We start from the raw sequence: 5,588 nt of genomic DNA, 5'->3' as shown, positions 1-5,588 counted from the left end.
CTAGCTTATCTCTCCATGCTTCAGGCTCTCTGCCTTTATTCCTGATGAAGGGCTTTTGCCCGAAACGTCGATTTTGCCTGTCCTCGGATGCTGCCCGAATTGCTGTGCTCTTCCAGCACCACTGATCCAGAATCTGGTTTCCAGCATCTGCAGTCATTGTTTTTACCTTGAAGAGTCTGTTTCCATGCTACACATCTCTATGACTCTATAACTCCATAACTCTTCATGATCTTTCAGTTCCTCCAGTTCTGGCCTTTTCCACATCCTTTAGTTTAATCAGTCCACTTTGACAATCATACCTTTGGGGTAAACTCATGAAATCTCTTCATAAATGTCTCACCCATCTACCTCTCTCCTCATCTAGTACACTCCTTAATGACTAACCCTTTTATTAAATTTTCAGTCACCTGATTTAGTATGCCTTTATGTGGCTTAGTTTCAGATTTTGTTTGACTCCATCCCCATGAAATGATGTGAGATGTTCTATCATGTTAAAATCATTATATTAGTGTGAATTGTTGTTGTAGTAGCAACACCTGAACCAACACTTCTGTTTCTAATACACTTCGGCAAACATTGAATAAATTGTTTTTTAATTGGTTCCTTGAGAGACAGGGCTTACTGGATGTAAATAAATATCAAAGCTGCATAAATATACATATTTCAACTTTGTTGCCTCACGGGGACCATAGATAAACACATGGCTGTGTAACTAAGATTTCATTTGTTAACTGGTCAGTCAGCACTTCTTGGGGTTGAGTTGATGTTTTATGTGCAATCAGCATATGAACACTGCATTATATCATGATCTTAAAACACAATCTGTGATGAGTTAAAAATGCTTTTTTTAAAAATGATGCTTACGAACCAACAAAATTGCTTACATTGTTATTGAGTTAATTATTTTAAAAATGACCTCAGAAGGTTTTAATGCATCCATTCTTCAACTTCTTTTAATGCAATTTATCTCCAATAGAAATATTAACAAAACTTATGAAAATCACAAGATCAACCACATCTGTCATTTACTGAAACAGCATGTGCTGCCAATGATTCTGTTACTGCCACTATATCTCTTCAAGTCAAGTCTTAATTTCTTTATTTGTCTCATTATCATCTTTTGCCTTGCATCCTTTTCTGTCATTTAATGTACCCTATTTTACATATGATCACATTCTTTATTCTCAGTTCCCACATCCTCTAAAACTCCTTCCTTTTCCTGCCTCTGTATTTGATTAAAACCTGTTACACCTTAAATTGCTTCTGGCTCCGAGAACAGGTCAGAAATATTAAACATTATCAACTCTGTTTCCCTCTCTACATTTGCCTCCTGATTTGTTGAGTATTGCCAACACCTTCGATTGCTATTTCAGATTTCCAGCTTCCACAATGCTTTACTTTTGAAATGCAAATTAGGCTGAAATGTAAACGGTTTCTGTTTATCTCAGTTATTGTTCTTGTTCATTGACAGGGTGTGAATATCACAAGCAAAGTCAGTATTTATTACTTATTTCTAACAGGCGTTGAGAAGATGTATTGAAACTATATCAGACACCAATTAAGAGTTACTCATTTTGGGTCTGAAGTCACATATAAGCCAAAGCAGGTAACAATGGCACATTTCCCTCCATAAAGGTTATGAGTGAACTTGACGGGTTATTACAACACTTTGATTTGGTGATCATTATTGATTTTTTTAAAAAATCCAGATTTGTTCAATTCGCTGAATTTAAATTTCCTAGCTGCCGTGGTGGGATTTGAACACGTGTCTTAGATAATTAGTCTAGACATCCGGATTATTACTCCGGGAAAATATGCTACCATCACATCAGTATTTGCCACCCGCCTTGAATAAGCTAAAGGAAACTAGTTTTGCAGACCAGAGTTGGACCACTATCAGGGCTGCAAGCTTTATCCTGCATGTCATTGTCTTGCTGGATTCCTCAAGATTTCTCTTGCACGAAATTATACCAGTGACTACAGTTCTGAAGTGCGGTACAGAAGTCTGCTACGCACAGCAAAGTGATGCAAATATTGGAAATCTTAAAAACAATCAGAAAATGCTCGAAATACTAACGAGTCAGGTAGCATTTGGGGAAACAAAGACAGACTTCAAGCAGATTTATTTAAAGAAGGCAATGGAGGTGTCGTTCACCAGTTGGTGAGCTGGTTAAAAACACCGTATCACCACTTCCTGAGGGGGGGGGGTTAAATCTGCTAAACTAAGGTACTGTATTTGAATAGACACTGGCAGGTATCTCTGTTGCGGAAGTCAGCACAAAGACAGGGGGTATTGCCTGCCTTGCACCCCAGCCAATTGCTGAAGGCGAGGTTAATCAGGATGTAATAAGGTTTGTGGGCTAGACTGCTGCGGAGCGTGTGGAGGAGGGTCAGCAACAAGATCTGGGAGCGGTGGGGGTCTGGTCTTAGCAAGCCTCACCTTCTCGGTATCAGGTTCACATGAGGAGTCGTTTAACCGGGACGACCTCATCCTGTCCCCTCAAGAGCAACTGTTTTTTTTCTCCAAGGCAGCTTACACCTGTGAAACCCAGTGGATGGGGCATCGTGACTAGTCGATGTGCACGTTTTGACAAATAGTTCATGCCTCACAACATTCTGTCTGCGATTTCTGTACAAACCCGTCACTTTGCAAGCGGAGGAGGACCAGAGCTTTGAAATAATAATGCGCTTTGCTATTCTTTCAAGGATAAAGGAGGCCTAGATTAATTCTGAATTGTTGCAATTAAGATAACAAGTATCAAGTGCTGAAAATATGCATAGTGAGAGAAAAAAACACTTTGCATGGACACTCTGTTAGTGATGAATATGAAATAAATATTGAAAAATATACGAATTCCTCACTAGATTTGTAATCTGCTCAAGTTAAAAAAAAACTTGACCACATTTTGAAAGTTAAAGCGCATTCCTGTAATATTTCGAAATGTACGTCAGAACCTTATAATAAAGGAAGAAATCATTCAGCTAATCATGACTTTGCTAATTCATTAAAAGATCTTCCTAAGTAGTCCTAGTCCCTTGCTCATTTCCTATATCATTGCAAGTATTTCTTTGTTAAGTATTTATTCAGTTCTCGTTTGCAAGTTACTAATCAATCTGCTTCCATCACTCTTTCAATCAATGCTGTTTGGATTACTTCAACTTGCCAAGTTTAAAAAGGAAATCACCTATGCACTCTCTCCTTGGTTTGTTTGCCAGTTATCTAATGTGTCCTGTTGTTACCAATCCTTCTGGTCAGTGAAAACTCTTTCTCCATACTTATTCTGCCAAAACTGAGTTGGAACATTGGGTTACCTCAGATTACAACAGGATCTTGACCAGATGGGCCAATGGGCTGAGAGGTGGCAGATGGAGTTTAATTCAGCTAAATGTGAGGTGCTGCATTTTGGGAAAGCAAATCTTAGAAGGACTTATACACTTTAAGGTAAGGTCCTAGTGTGTGTTGCTGAACAAAGAGACTTTGGAGTGCAGGTTCATAGCTTCTTGAAAGTGGAGTTGCAAGTAGATAGTATAGTGAAGAAGGCGTTTGGTATGCTTTCCTTTATTGGTCAGAGTATTGAGTACAGGAGTTGGGAGATCATGTTGCGGCTGTACAGGACATTGGTTAGGCCACTGATGGAATATTGCATGCAATTCTGGTCTCCTTCCTATCGGAAAGATGTTGTGAAACTTGAAAAGGTTCAGAAAAGATTTACAAGGATATTGCCAGGGTTGGAGGATTTGAGCTACAGGGAGAGGCTGAACAGGCTGGGGCTATTTTCCTTGGAGCATCGGAGGCTGAGGGGTGACCTTACAGAGGTTTACAAAATTAAGAGGGGCATAGTTTGGGTAAATAGGCAAAGTCTTTTCCCTGGGGTCGGGGAGTCCAGAACTAGAGGGCATAGGTTTAGGGTGAGAGGGGAAAGATATAAAAGAGATCTAAGGGGCAACTTTTTCACAGATATGCAATGAGCTGCCAGAGGAACTGGTGGAGGTTGGCACAATTGCAACATTTAAGAGGCATTTGGATGGGTATATGAATAGGAAGAGTTTGAAGGGATATGGGCTGGGTGCTGGCAGGTGGGACTAGATTGGGTTGGGATATCTGGTCGGAATGGACAGGTTGGACCGAAGGGTCTGTTTCCACGCTGTACATCTCTATGACTCTACTTCTACATTCTCCATATAATTGAAATCTCTTATGCCTGCTTTATTCCAGTAGTTCTCCTCTGCATCCTTTCCAAGTCCTTCGCATCCTTCCTAAGGCATGTTTCCCAAAACACAATGCCTCTATTTCTACAATGTAAATGCAGTTTACTTTTTTAACCATGATTCGGAGATGCTGGTGTTGGACTGGGGTGTACAAAGTTAAAAATCACACAACACCAGGTTATAGTCCAACAGGTTTAATTGGAAGCACACTAGCTTTCGGAGCGACACTCGGAGCAAAGCTAGTGTGCTTCCAATTAAACCTGTTGGATTATAACCTGGTGTTGTGTGATTTTTAACTTTGTACTTTTTTAACAGTCTTCTCAACTTCTGTGGTTGTTTCCAAACAAAAAATCCAGGTTCCTCTATTTCTATCTCGCTATAAAATTGTACCATTAAACTTCCATTGCTGCTCTTCAATTTTCCTTCCAAATGCATCACTTTACACTACTCTGCATTACATTTCATCTGCCATGTGCCTTCAATTTCACCTGTCCTCCTCTGTCTTCTTGAAGTCTGTGACTCTCCTCTTCATTGTTTCATCTGCAAAATTTGAAATGAAATACTCTAAATCCAGATCATTAATAAATATATGTATCACAAAGACAAATGGTCCGAATAACGTCATGCTAATTTTTTAAAAAAATGCAGTTCCTGAAGGAACTGGGATTGGTCATTATTTTGTCTTCAGAACAAAGTCACAGCCTGTCAGTCTTTCCTAATTGTAATAATCTCTCCAGCCTGGCATTTACATTGTAAATCTTTTTTCATCTCTCCGTTACCAGGCTGAATAGTGGCTCCAGGATTTGCAATGTTATGGGCTGCAGTCAAACAAAGAAACATTGAGAATTACTTTCAGAAATCAAGCTTCGAGAGAAAGTGAGGGCTGCAGATGCTAGAGATCAGAGCTGAAAATGTGTTGCTGGAAAAGCACAGCAGGTCAGGCAACATCCAAGGAGCAGGAGAATCGACGTTTCGGGCATAAGCCCTTATTGGTCAGAGTATTGAGTACAGGAGTTGGGAGATCATGTTGCGGCTGTACAGGACATTGGTTAGGCCACTGTTGGATGCTGCCTGACCTGCTGCGCTTTTCCAGCAACACATTTTCAGCAGAAATCAAGCTTTACCAGAATGTATCAAATAGATACCACACAATGAAAAAATACTTTTTTTTTGCTTCATGGAGTGTAGGCATAACTGACAAGGCCAGCATTTGTTAATCAGCCCTAAATAACCTGGTTGACAGTTAAGAGGCAACCACATTGCTGTAGGTCTGGTTTCATGTGGAAGGAGGGCTAGTTAAGAATAGCAGATCTCCTTCCTGAAAGAGCTTCTATGCAATTGACAGTGGTTACATGGTCACAATGAAGTTAATTTTTTGA

The sequence above is a fragment of the Chiloscyllium plagiosum genome, chromosome 16 (assembly GCF_004010195.1).
Source record: "Chiloscyllium plagiosum isolate BGI_BamShark_2017 chromosome 16, ASM401019v2, whole genome shotgun sequence".
NCBI lineage: Eukaryota > Metazoa > Chordata > Chondrichthyes > Orectolobiformes > Hemiscylliidae > Chiloscyllium > Chiloscyllium plagiosum.
Note: the sequence above shows the minus strand (reverse complement) of the source record.